Raw genomic sequence first — 13,163 nt, 5'->3', positions numbered from 1 at the left:
TAAATTCTGTTATTCCCTGTGAATTTTTATAAAAAAGACAGTTTTTCAGACCCTTGCTCTTCTGAGCGGGTCTGTTTGTATCACAGAGTACATCTGGCCAGCTGTCTAGTCACAGCCCGGCCCGACCGCACCATTATACTCAGTGCAGCTCGCTCCTACTCTGTCTGACAGCGGGAGCGAGCTGCACTGAGTATAATAGCGCGGTCGGGCCGGGTTGTGACTAGACAGCTGGCCAGATGTGCTCTGTGATAAAAACAGACCCGCTCAGAAGAGCACAGAGAGCGGGTCTAAAAAACAGTCATATTTTATAAAAATTCACAGGGAATATTTGGTTTTATAAAGCTGCTGCTAATACAATGTTATATAATTCTGCACTATGTGCAGAATTATATAACATTATTTTTTAGGTTTACTGGCCTAAAATTTTGAATCGTTTTGTAAGAGTGCCAACTTTCGAAATGGTGACTATAAGGACTATTCTGCCTTTTGTTCAGCAAGGTCATTATATGTCCATGATAGACTAACAGGATGCATATCTTCATATTCCGATTCATCCAGATCACTATCGGTTTCTGAGATTCTCTTTTCTAGACAAGCATTACCAATTTGTGGCTCTTCCATTTGGCCTAGCGACAGCTCCAAGAATTTTTTCAAAGGTTCTCGGTGCCCTACTCTCTGTAATCAGAGAACAGGGTATTGCGGTGTTTCCTTATTTGGACGATATCTTGGTACTAGCTCAGTCTTTACATTCTGCCGAATCTCACACAAATCAACTAGTGTTGTTTCTTCAAAGACATGGTTGGAGGATCAATTTACCAAAAAGTTCCTTGATTCCTCAGACAAGGGTCAGCTTTTTAGGTTTCCAGATAGATTCAGTGTCCATGACTCTGTCTCTAACAGACAAGATATGAATAAAATTGGTTTAAGCTTGTCGAAACCTTCAGTCTCAATCATTCCCTTCAGTGGCTATGTGCATGGAAGTTTTAGGTCTCATGACTGCAGCATCGGACGCGATCCCCTTTGCTCGTATTCATATGAGACCTCTTCAGCTTTGGAGATCACTCTTGGAAGAAGAAGACATGTTCTCATCCCTTTGAGGTGCACACTTGTATATGTTTTACCTGTTTTCCTCAATACATTTCTTGTTGACCAGGGCAAATTGTCTAGACAGCATGCTTGGTGACCAGTGTTATTATAGGTTTCTTGATTCTTTGTTTTTAAACATCAGTTTTTGCTGATCCTGTCAAAGCTATCCAACTCTCAACTAAAATATTCTGTCTTATTGATAGTAAAGCACTAATGGCTTGTATACACTCTCCTGACACTTTGTTAGGAATATGTACTAAACAAGTGGTAGAACCAATGTTTGCATTCAACACTTCTGCAAGGTGTGGATTCAGTAAGGTAGAGGCTATGGGGGATATTTATCAAAGCGTCAACTATGTTGCATTTGCGGGCTTCAATACATTCGTCAAACATGGCGGCCGCGGATCTGAATATGATCTCCTTATTTATAAAAAAAAGCCGTCAAAAACACGCGCATCAAGTACGGTGCGAAGAGCATCTGGCTGGTGTTAACTAACATTCATCGATGTCGCGGCTATTCAGGTTTTTCCCAACTTTATTTATATAATTTCATTACTGTCCACGAACAAGCACATTTCTCTTTAGCACATTATTGTTTATAGTGTAAATGTATTCTTTTTCTGAGCAGGACTTATTGCGAATATAACAAGTAGCGACATATTTGGTGCAAAGTGGAGAGTGAATTATTCTAATTCTTTTTAATATTGGACATACATATGTTAGCATCTATATACACACATATATATATATATATATATATATATATATATATATATGTGTGTGTGTTATGTCAGAAATCTTTTTCAAACATATTTACATGTCCCTAAGTTCCTTTTTTTTTTTGTTCTAAACAATGTTAAGTTGCACTAATGGGAGCTAGCTGCTAATTGGTGCCTGCACACATTTGTCTATTCTGATTGGCTAAATAGATGTGTTCAGCTAGCTGCCAGTAGTGCAATGTTGTTCCTTCAGCAAAGGATAACAAGAAAATGAAGCAAATTTGATAATATAAGTACATTTGAAAGTTGTTTAAAATTGTTTGTTCTATCCAAATCATGAAATAATATTTTGGGGTTTCCTGTCCCTTTAAGAGCTGTGCCTGGTTTCTCTCTGCACCTGTGTAACCCCTCCTGATTGCAATCATCTATTTTTAAAAAAACACCCCTTCACAGGTGTTATAAAATGGGCTGGCATATAAAATGAAATTTCTTACTGAAAAAGAAATTCAAGAGAAGGTAGAAATGCACTGAAAATAGCATGCCAGTAAAGAGGTGATTTTAATTTCTGCTGTATCTGAATAATGACAGTTTAATGTTAGGTGGGCTATCCCTTTGAGCTATTAGTTTAAGATTCTATTGAATTAAACATCAATTCAAATTTTAAAATCCTTGCCTAAAATATTACACTGTGTGTCCTAATGTCAGCATCAATGTTTGTCTTTAATACTAATTTCACATATACATACTTTCAGAGTATAATACACAATGTAACAAATGACACTTACAAGTTCTGATGAGTGATCAATGACACAAGTATCAAGCAATTTGATTAGTTAGTGATAGTTTATAATGTGTATTTGAATCAGATTGGGTGATTTCATAAATCATGTGATTATGCATATTCCAATCAAAAGTGGTGGAAAAATTCACTAGTGTGTGGGTTATTTAGGAGTTTGCGCCATAATTGGTGCGAAAAGTGTTGAGTCAAATATGGCGAGAAGTGGAGAGTGGGACTTGTATTAAATGGCTTAAACATGGTGCACATAGATTTTTCCAACAAATAAAAAGAAAGTTAGCTATATTATGTTGTGTATTTATTTCATTTTTATCTCTATATCTATTAGTGCGACAAGTTTGGGGCAGAACTTTGCACCAAATATGTAGACATAATTTTGTTTCTTGCTTTGTAATGAGAGACAAAGTTGTAGCATAATCCATAAGTAGTAATGTATTTTTCATTTTTATCCCTATATCTACTAGTGCACCAAATGTGGAGCAATAATATTGTTTTATTTAGAAAGGGTATACAATTTTAATAAAATTTCTAATTTTCTTTTATTATGTAATATACTTCATTCTCTTGCAGCATCAAACATAAACTTTCTGTGTTTTCAGACTCCCATTGAGTTCTATGGCATCCGTGACCTGAAGGGTGGCGGATTGCAAACCAGGTACGCTGAGTCGGAAAAAACACGAGCGTAACTGTAGAATTTTTGATAACTTTGTGAGAGCTTTAAATAGTGTTGAATAGGAGGGCGAATGAACACAATTCCGCTTGGATTCCACAGGTTTTTAACTTGCATCGATCTGCGTTGGATTGAGATTGCGGGATAGTATGTTACGTCACAAATTTCAACATTTGCCGATGTTGACGCTTTGATAACTATGGCGGATCAATCTTGCGACAATTACGATGCGGAATTCCAGCGTATTTTCAGTTGACGCTTTGATAAATATCCCCCTATGTCCTTCTGGAATGCTCTTCTATGCAGTCTTTAAAGCAGGTCACAAATTTTTGCTGAATTTGAGATCAAGGGTTCATCATGCTCACAGCCCATTCAGTTCAGCTTTACAATTAGATTGAGATCTGGTGACTGAACCTTCCATTTCATTAGAGTAAAATCATGTGCACCATCTTGAAACCATTGAGAGACAATCTATACTCTATGACAAGGTGCATTGTCTTGTCTTTTGAACAATGCCATTGGAGTCAGGGAACAAATTTATCATGTAGGAGTATATACTGTATGCTTGGTAATGATGTTCATATACAGTATGCATTGGTATTCAAAGAGGAGTGTGTGTGCAATGAAATAGTGTTTCTTGCCATGACATCACCATTAAAATTGACAGTGGGCATCACGCATGTTAGATCTATGGGTTTATGATGCTTGCGCCAAATCCAAAGTCTGTCATTGGCATGTCACAGCAGAAACTTGGACTTGTCAGACTAAACAATTTTTTCCCAGTACTCAGCTGTCTAGTGAGTTGGTGGTGGGCGCACACAGTAACAAACATCTTTTTGTTTTTGTCTGACAGAATGCTCGTGCCAGCACGTCTAGCTCTGATGAATGTGCCAAGTTAAAAAAAAAAATCACTCACGTTGCATACCTTACCTATTTTGACAATGTCAGGAACATTAAATGGACTAGCTTTACCCGTTCTCCATGTGGACACCTGAACACTTGACCTTTATCTGTGCACCACATGACCTATATTTGCATAGAGAAATGTTAATAATAAAGTGGCAGGAGATTGTATTTATGAAACATTTGGAAGTAAATTTATCAGCTGTATCAAGGTTTAGAAAAACGTTCCTACAACTGGCTTTTCAGGCTGGATAATGTATTGAGATTTTGTTAGTATTGATCTGCCATTACATCTCTTTGTGTCTCATAACGTCAGCTTTTATTTTGGTAGTACTATAGATGACCACTGAAATTAGGGGGTCACTATTGTTAAAATACTGACATCCTGTTTTCTGTGTAGTAGACCCTTCTGGCTTCTCATTTTTTTTTTCCTGTTCTGTTTCTTTCACATTCTTCTCGCTATTTTTATTTCTTTCTCCCTGTGGAGAGCTAATATTTGCTCTGCAGGGCTTGCCCATAGACCAGTGTGAAAACGCAAGCACTCGGCAGTCTACCCTATTAAAAAATCTTGACATATGTGTCGTTATTCTTGTTAATGGCTGCATGTGTACACAGTTGTTCAATGTCTCTCTATTATTTGTAATTGTTTGAACCATGGTTATAGAATATTCAATACCACTCAAAGCGTGTTTTTAAACCATGGTGCATATGTTGTATCAATTCTAATTGTATCTATTGTAGGCTGTCCAGTTTGCCTTTGTTATGCCAATAAAACATATTGAGAAAAAAAAATCGGAGCAGAATAAAAGGTATTGTAATTCTTTTAGTAGTTACAAAATCAAGGATTTCAAGAACTTTTCATAGTTTATGAAGATCAATTTTTTTAAACTTGTTTTTCAAACACAGTTTAGGTTAATAATGTCAATAGCATAAATTCCTTTTTTTTATTTTTTATTTAGCGATAATTCAAGAAGGTTTTGAGAAGGGCTTAATTCTATGAAAGTTACATTTTTGTCATAGAATTTGATTGCACCCTGGTGGAAAAATGTTACTGCAAACAGAAAGTCCTATAAAGCCGATATTCCTGGATTTAGCCTCTTAAAAAGGGCTTACATTTTATGTTTTTAAACATAAAACATTTGAGTTATTAAGCTAAATAGATATTTAATAGCTTACTTGAAACAGAATATATTTATAGTAGCAAAATAATGTCTTAAAGGGAAATGAAACCCAAATTCAGATGAATTTTTGTTTCAGCACCAGTGTAGCGCTTGCTAATTGGTGTCTAAATGTAGCGACCAATAAGCAAGCGCTACCCAGGGTTCTGAACCAAAAATGGGCCGGCTCCTAAGCTTACATTCCTGCTTTTTCAAATAAAGATTCCAAAAGAATGAAGAAAAATTGATAAGTAAATTAGAAAGTTTCTTAAAATTGCATGGTCTATCTGAATCATGAAGGAAAAAAATGTGGGTTTTTATATCCCTTTAACTACTTACTAGTAATGTTTCTTTTTTCTGAAATTTTGCTAGTATTAATAAACATAGCACTGCTTAATTTATAACTTAAAAGCTCATTTGAATACTACATTATAGAATATTTTTAAAAAATATTTATGTTTTGTTTTCTGCATGTTCTAAATGAAACACCCTATTTCTTCAGCCTGTAGCCAGTCTTCAATGCTGCACTTTTTTTTAATATTGGTCTTCGGGCAATTCAGTAAATCAAATGCTGTGTTGCCTGAGCTACTATCTTCAATTGGATTAGGCTCCAGAACACTCATTGGGGCCTATTTACTATGGTGCGAGCGGACATGATCTGATATAGTGGATCATGTCCGCTGCACATGTCCGCTGCATACGCTGTTGACATTTATCATTGCACCAGCAGTTCTTGTGAACTGCTGGTGCAATGCCGCCCTCTGCAGATTTGCGGCTAATCGGTCGCTAGCAGGGGGTGTCAATCAACCCAATCGTATTCGATCGGGTTGATTTCTGTCTGCTACCTTGGAGCAGCCGGACAAGTTATGGAGCAGCAGTCTTTAGAGAGCGAGAGAGCCTGGGTGAAATTGAGAGCCTCAGTGAGAGCCTGGGTGAAAGTTAGAGTCTGGAAATGCAGGGAGAATCTTTCTGCGAATCCATCCCGACTCATATTAACAGCCCTACAAGCAATCGGCATTGACGAGTTTCGCTGCCTGCTTTTTACACTCAAGGCCATGTCAGGAGCGAGGCTTCTAAACTGTCACACTTGAAGGGCCGTGTTCCTGTTCCACGGCGTAGATTCTGGTAAGATTGTTTCATTTTTATTACATAATGATAACATGGAAGACAGGGTCACAGTGTGACACCTTTTATCTTTACAGATTTAAGGGTTAATATTCCTGGAAAGGGGATTATTGAACAGGAGGGATTTATACATGATGTTGTTTATTGTGTCATTGCTGCGTTATGTGCGAGATGAGGCTCTGGCAATGTGTGGAACTTTCAGGTGACTTACTGGAGAATGGTGCAGCCCTTTTTTGGCATGTTTTCTCCTTAGGCAGGGGCGGTTCCTGCCGGGCATTCCATATGACCGGGTGTGGCTATCTATCTTCCTCTGTTGATCAGCTGCGCAGGAGACAAAACGGTTTCTGTAATCCGGGTCATAGGAGGTGGTGAGTGCCATTGGAGGTTATAAAGGTACCTATTTATTAAATTAATCTAGTCCTTAATATCAGCGCAAGCTATGCAGGACTCTGACGTGTTAGAGGGCTTGTCCCTGTGTTTATTGTGAGGAGGTTCTGGTAGATCAGCCTGCTCAACTATGTTCCACATGCCTTAATAAAGTTACAACATCTAAGAGCAAATGGATGTCTAGTACTACTGAGCCGTCCACCTCTGAGGGGTCCCCGTCCCGTGAGGTGTGTTCCCTGCATCCATCTCCTATTGCACATGCAGCGCCCCAGGGTCCAACCATTACTCCTGTGGGAGAGATTCGTTGACCCTCAGATTTTGCGGATCAGCTGCAAACGGCGGTATCAAAAGTGATCCATGCCTTATCATGTTCTGCTAAGCGCAAGCATAGGGCGTATCATGGAGGCCCGGCCCAGGGGTTGTCTATGCCTGTGGAAAATTCTGTGGTGTTATACGATGACGGGGCCCACTCCTAATCTTCGGAGGAGGCCCCTTCTGGGTTGGAGTCCAAGTCATCTAAACCTCTGGTGGAGGAGCCTGACTTTAGGTTTAGGATGGAAAATTTGCGCTTTTTGCTGAGGCAAGTGCTTGCTACTCTGGAGGTTCCGGAACCAAAACTTTCAGAAGAACCTGCAATTCCTAAGCTTGATGAGGTATATGAGGACAGGGTGGTGCCTCAGACCTTCCCGGTTCCTGTTAAGATGGCAAATATTATTAAGAATGAATGGGAGCGATTAGGTTCTTCCTTTTCCCCTTCTTCTTCCTTTATGAAACTGTTCCCCGTCCTGGGGAGCTGTGGGGTACTGTCCCTATGGATGGTGCTATCTCCACGCTTGCGAAGCGGACAATTATTCCCCTGGAGGATAGTTTGTCGTTTAAGGAGCCCATGGATAAAAAGTTGGAAAACATATCAAGGAAAATGTTTCAACACACAGGGTTTGTTTTTCAGCCGGCAGCAGCTGTAGCTTCAGTCGCCGGAGACTTCCATCGACAAGATACAGGAAAAGATTAAGGCGCTGAAGATCACCAATTCTTTCATATGTGATGCCACATATGCAAATTAATTGCCTAAACGCTAAGGTGTCAGGTTTTTCCGTTTTAGCTCGCAGGGCTAGCTACAAGGCCCAGCGCCAGCAGCCCTCCACAAAAACGGACCAGTCCAAGGGAACTTGGAAACCGGCTCATTCTTGAGACAAGTCTAAGCAGAGCAAGAAGCTGGCCGAGACAAAATTGGCATGAAGGGGCGGCCCCCGACCGGTCTCTGGACCAAGTAGGGGGCAGATTATCTCTCTTCTTAGAAGCATGGCTGCAGGAAGTTCAGGATCCTTGGGTTCTGGACGTTGTCACCCAGGGCTACAGGATAGGGTTCAGATCCCATCCGCCCAGGGGCAGATTCCTCCTATTAAACCTGTCTTTAAGACCGGAAGAGAGAGAAGCCTTTCTAGAATGTGTGAAAGATCTCTCCTCTCTAGGTATCATCGTACCAGTACCCCAAGCAGAAAGGGGTCTAGGGTACTATTCAAATCTTTTTGTGGTTCCAAAGGAGGAGGGCACATTCCGCCCGATTCTGGACCTAAAGTGTTTAAACAAGTTTCTGAGTGTTCCATCGTTCAAAATGGAAACGATCAGATCTATTGTGCCCCTAGTTCAAGAGGGACAGTTCATGACAACCATAGACTTGAAGAATGCTTACCTTCATGTGCCAATCCACAGGGACCACTTCAAGTTCCTTAGATTTGAGTTTCTGGACCAACACTTCCAGTTTGTGGCCCTTCCCTTTTGCCTGGCGACGGCCCTGAGAGTCTTCATGAAGGTTCTGGGGGCACTACTTTCGGTGGCCAGAGCCAGAGGCATTGCTGTGGTGTCCTATCTGGACGACATCCTAGTCCAGGTGCCATCACTCAGTCTCACAGAGGATCATTCGACGACTCTTCTTCTTTTGCTCCAATCTCACGGTTGGAATGTCAACTCGGGAAAGAGTTCCCTGATTCCCAGCAACAGGGTGGATTTCTTGGGTACGATAATAGACTCTATGTCTATGAAGATTTTTCACAGACCGTCGACGCAGGAAGATTGCGTCCTCTTATCTTGCCCTTCAGTCCTCCTCAAGCCCCTCGGTGGCTCAGTGTATGGAGGTGATCAGACTCATGGTTTCCAGCATAGACGTCATTCAATTCGTCAGGTTCCATCTCAGACCTCTTCAATTGTACATGTTGAGACAGTGGAACGGCTATCATTCAGATCTATCACAGCAGATATCCATGGATGCTCGGACTCGGATCTTCCTCTCGTGGTGTATCCGTCTGGAGCAACTGTCCATGGGAACATCCTTCTTGAGGCCGTCCTGGGAGATTGTCACTATGGACGCGAGTCTGGCAGGATAGAGAGCTGTTTGGGGTGCCAGGATGGCACATGGAAAATTGTCCTGGGAGGAGTCTCTCCTTCCAATAAATATTCTGGAACTCCGAGCAATCTTCTATGCTCTGAAGGCATGGCCTCTTCTGTGGTTGTTCAGCTTCATCAGATTCCAGACTGACAACATTACCTCGGTGGCTTACATCAATCACCAGGGGGGTATGAGGAACTCCCTAGCTATGAGAGAGGTGTCCCGGATCTTGGAGTTGGTGGAGTCCCACAGTCCCACAGCTGCTCGCTCTCAGCGATTCACATTCCAGATGTGGACAACTGGGAAGCAGACTTTCTCAGCAGTCAATCCTTCCATCCGGGGGAATGGTCTCTTCACCCTGAAATGTTTGTGGAGATTTGTCTCACGTGGGGAACACCAGAGATAGATCTCATGGCATCCAGACTCAATTGCAAGCTACCCCGATACGGATCGAGGTCCAGGGATACTCAGGCAGAGCTAATAGATGCCTTAGCGGTGCCTTGGGGGTTCAGCGTAGCTTACATTTTTTTTACCATTACCACTTCTACCTCGTGTAGTGGCACGCATCAAACAGGAGCGAGCTTCGGCCATTCTGATTGCGCCATCATGGCCGCTGAGGATTTGGTTTGTGGATCTGTTGGGGATGTCATCCTCTCCACCGTCGAGGTTACCCTGTCGCAGGATCTGCTGGAACAGGGCCCCTTCAACATCAAAATCTCGATTCTCTGCACACTATGGGAATCCAGATACCAAATGGGCGCACAGGGACATCGTTCCTTGATGGTTCACTACCAGTGCATACAGGATCTCCCTACACTCCAGAAGACGCATAACATTTTGGCCTGGGAGAGAGATCTAGATAAGGTTTTTGACTGCCAGGAATGGATGAGAGCTATAGCACATACAAGACAGGCGATACATAGTGTAACTCTCTTCGAATTTTTTTACAAACTCTTGATGAGGTGGCACTGGGTGCCTAACCGGCTATGTGGATTCTCGACTGATGCCTCTGATAGGTGCTGGAGAGGGTGCAACCAAAAAGGGGATGACTTACATATATGGTGGGGCTGCCCTGAAATCCAGAAACTTTGGACTAGAGTTCTTGCCTTAGGCGGACTCCTTGCCCTCCCGACAGATAGGGGCCCAGAGACTTATTTACTCCACCTTAACATACCCAAACTCCCCAAACCACTAAAACACCTCTTTGTGTACTTGCTGATGGCTACCAAGCTCGCTATTGCCAGGCACTGGAAGCAGCCTCACGCGCCCCAGGTGAGGAAAGTTGTAGAGATACTCTATACTGTGCGATCAATGGAAGAAGCAGTATACATAAATAGAGGCCTCATAGACCTACACTCCAACATTTGGTCCATTTGGGACACACTTCCACAAAATGTGCTGGCCGCAGTCTGATAGTGCCTATTGGCCTTCCCCCATATTCTTTTTCAATCTGTTCTTTCTTTCTCTCTCAGGTCTTTCCCCTTACAACTGTAACGTACACAGCATATCGCAGTATGTGCTGATTTAAGGTACCTCTGCGCTGATATATTCTGATGTTAAACAATGGTATTACATATGCTATTGTATAAAGAAAAATACAAAATGATGAGGTCTCATTATGGAAGCTAGACGTCCCATGAGGTCTAGCCGACAGGTATATAAATGTAAGTCATTTAATTTAGGATGTTCTGCTTACTGTGTAATGTGAATAGACACACCCAATAATTTGAGGCAGAGAAGATGAGGGAAAGTCAAATGGGTTTATAAATCAAAATTCAAGGGATAAATCAAAATTATTTATTATTACTCTTAACCCTTAAATTCCAGAACCTAAAGCAGTAATACACATCAAAATGTACAAAAGGATGCAAGGAGACTTGCAACACAAAGAAAAGACTACAGGTTGCAGGGCCCGTTAAATACTTGAAACCCACTAATTTAAGTGTGATCAGACTAACAGATAGAAAGGCAAGATATTATAAAATATCACAAACATACCCATTTATACAAAATAACTTTATTGGAGAAAACAATGTAAGTCCGACTGGACTAGTACTCATGCACACACACACATACTATTAAAACTTGCTGAAACTCACCCAATAATGTCTTGCAAATGTAACCTTGTATATCTTTTCTTGTGACCTCAATAAAAATATTTTAAAAAATATATATAATCTCGATTCTCTGAGGCTGACTGCGTTAAGATTAAACGCCAAGTCTTGGCCAAGAGAGGCTTTTCTGAAAGTGTGATTGATACTCTAATTCAGGCAAGGAAGCCAGTCCTTTGTCGAATCTACCATAAGGTGTGGAGGACTTACTTGTCCTGGTGTGAGAAGCATGGATATCCTTGGCATAAGATGAAGGTATCCAGGATTCTGTCCTTTCTCCAAGATGGTTTGATTTCTGCATTATCAGTCTTTTTGCATAGGAGACTCACTGAGCTCCCTGACATCCAATCTTTTGTTCAGGCTCTGTCTAGAATCAGGCCTGTCTTTAGACAGTATGCTCCCCCATGGAGCTTAAACTTGGTCCTTAGGGTTTTGCAGAGGGTTCCGTTTGAGCCTATGCATTCCATTGACATTAAGATTCTGTCCTGGAAGGTTCTCTTCCTGTTGGCCATTGCATCGGCACACAGAGTATCTGAACTGGCTGCCTTGCAACGTGAGCCCCCTTATCTAGTTTTTCATGCGAATAAGGCTGTGCTTCGCACTAGTTTGGGGTTTCTTCCCAAGCTGGTGTCTAACTGTAACATCAAACAGGAAATAGTGGTTCCTTCTTTGTGTCCTAACCCTTCTTCTTCTAAGGAAAGGTTACTTCATAATCTGGATGGGGTTTGTGCCCTGAAGTTCTATCTTCAGGCTACGAAGGATTTCAGACAGTCTACATCTCTTTTTGTGGTGTATTCAGGGAAGCGCAAGGGGCAGAAAGCCTCTTTTACTTCTTTGTCCTTTTGGTTGAGGAGCTTGATTCGCTTGGCCTATGAGACAGCGGGACATAAGCCTCCTCAGAGGATCATGGCTCATTCAACTAGAGCTTTGGCTTCTTCTTGGGCCTTCAAGAATGAGGCCTCTATGGAGCAAATTTGTAAGGCGGCTACCTGGTCCTCCTTTACACACTTTTACAAAGTTTTACAAATTTGACGTTTTTGCTTCTGCGGAAGCTGTTTTTGGGAGAAAGGTTTTGCAGGCTGTGGTGCCCTCAGATTAGGGTCCGCCTATTTACCCTCCTGGTTTCATTAAGTGTCCTCTAGAGCTTGGGTATATGTTCCCAACAGTAATGAATGAAGCCGTGGATTCTTCTCCCCTTTAGATGGAAAACATAAATTATGCTTACCTGATAATTTAATTTCCATCGAGGGGAAGAGAGTCCACGGCTCCCGCCTGTATCTCCGATGGGCGGACCTAAATTTAATTACTCTTCTGGCACCATTTATACCCTGATATTTCTCCTATTGTTCCTTGTTCCCTCGGCAGACTGACTGGGGGATGAGGGAATTGGGGGAGGTATTTAAGCCTTTGGCTGTGGTGTCTTTGCCTCCTCCTGGTGGCCAGGTTCTTAATTCCCAACAGTAATGAATGAAACCGTGGACTCTCCTCCCCTCGATGGAAATTAAATTATCAGGTAAGCATAATTTATGTTTTTTGCGTGTTTAACCCTAATTTTCCTTTTGTGTCATATACATAATTTGATTGATTTACTAATTCAAACTTTAATTGAAATGGTTTTGCAAAATGAAGAATATCACTTGATCTATCATACAGTGTTTTCATAAAGCATTTCTGATAGATTGGAATGGAGGAGCCTTATTGTATTTTACAATTCTCAAGCTGTAAAAGATGACTCGAATAAAGGCCCATTAAAACCGATTCTGATTATATCCATTTCATTCTGCATAGTAGAAAACAAATTATTTTTAGTAGTTTGTAGTTGA

General features: G+C 41.3%; 1 protein-coding gene across 1 annotated transcript in view; it reads left to right on the top strand.

The window, feature by feature from the left end:
• Positions 1–13,163, top strand: part of DNAH2 (dynein axonemal heavy chain 2) — a 456,831-nt gene that overhangs the window by 55,960 nt on the left and 387,708 nt on the right. The window lies entirely within an intron of this gene.

The sequence above is a fragment of the Bombina bombina genome, chromosome 6 (assembly GCF_027579735.1).
Source record: "Bombina bombina isolate aBomBom1 chromosome 6, aBomBom1.pri, whole genome shotgun sequence".
Lineage (NCBI taxonomy): Eukaryota > Metazoa > Chordata > Amphibia > Anura > Bombinatoridae > Bombina > Bombina bombina.
This window is presented reverse-complemented; position numbering and strand designations above follow the sequence as displayed.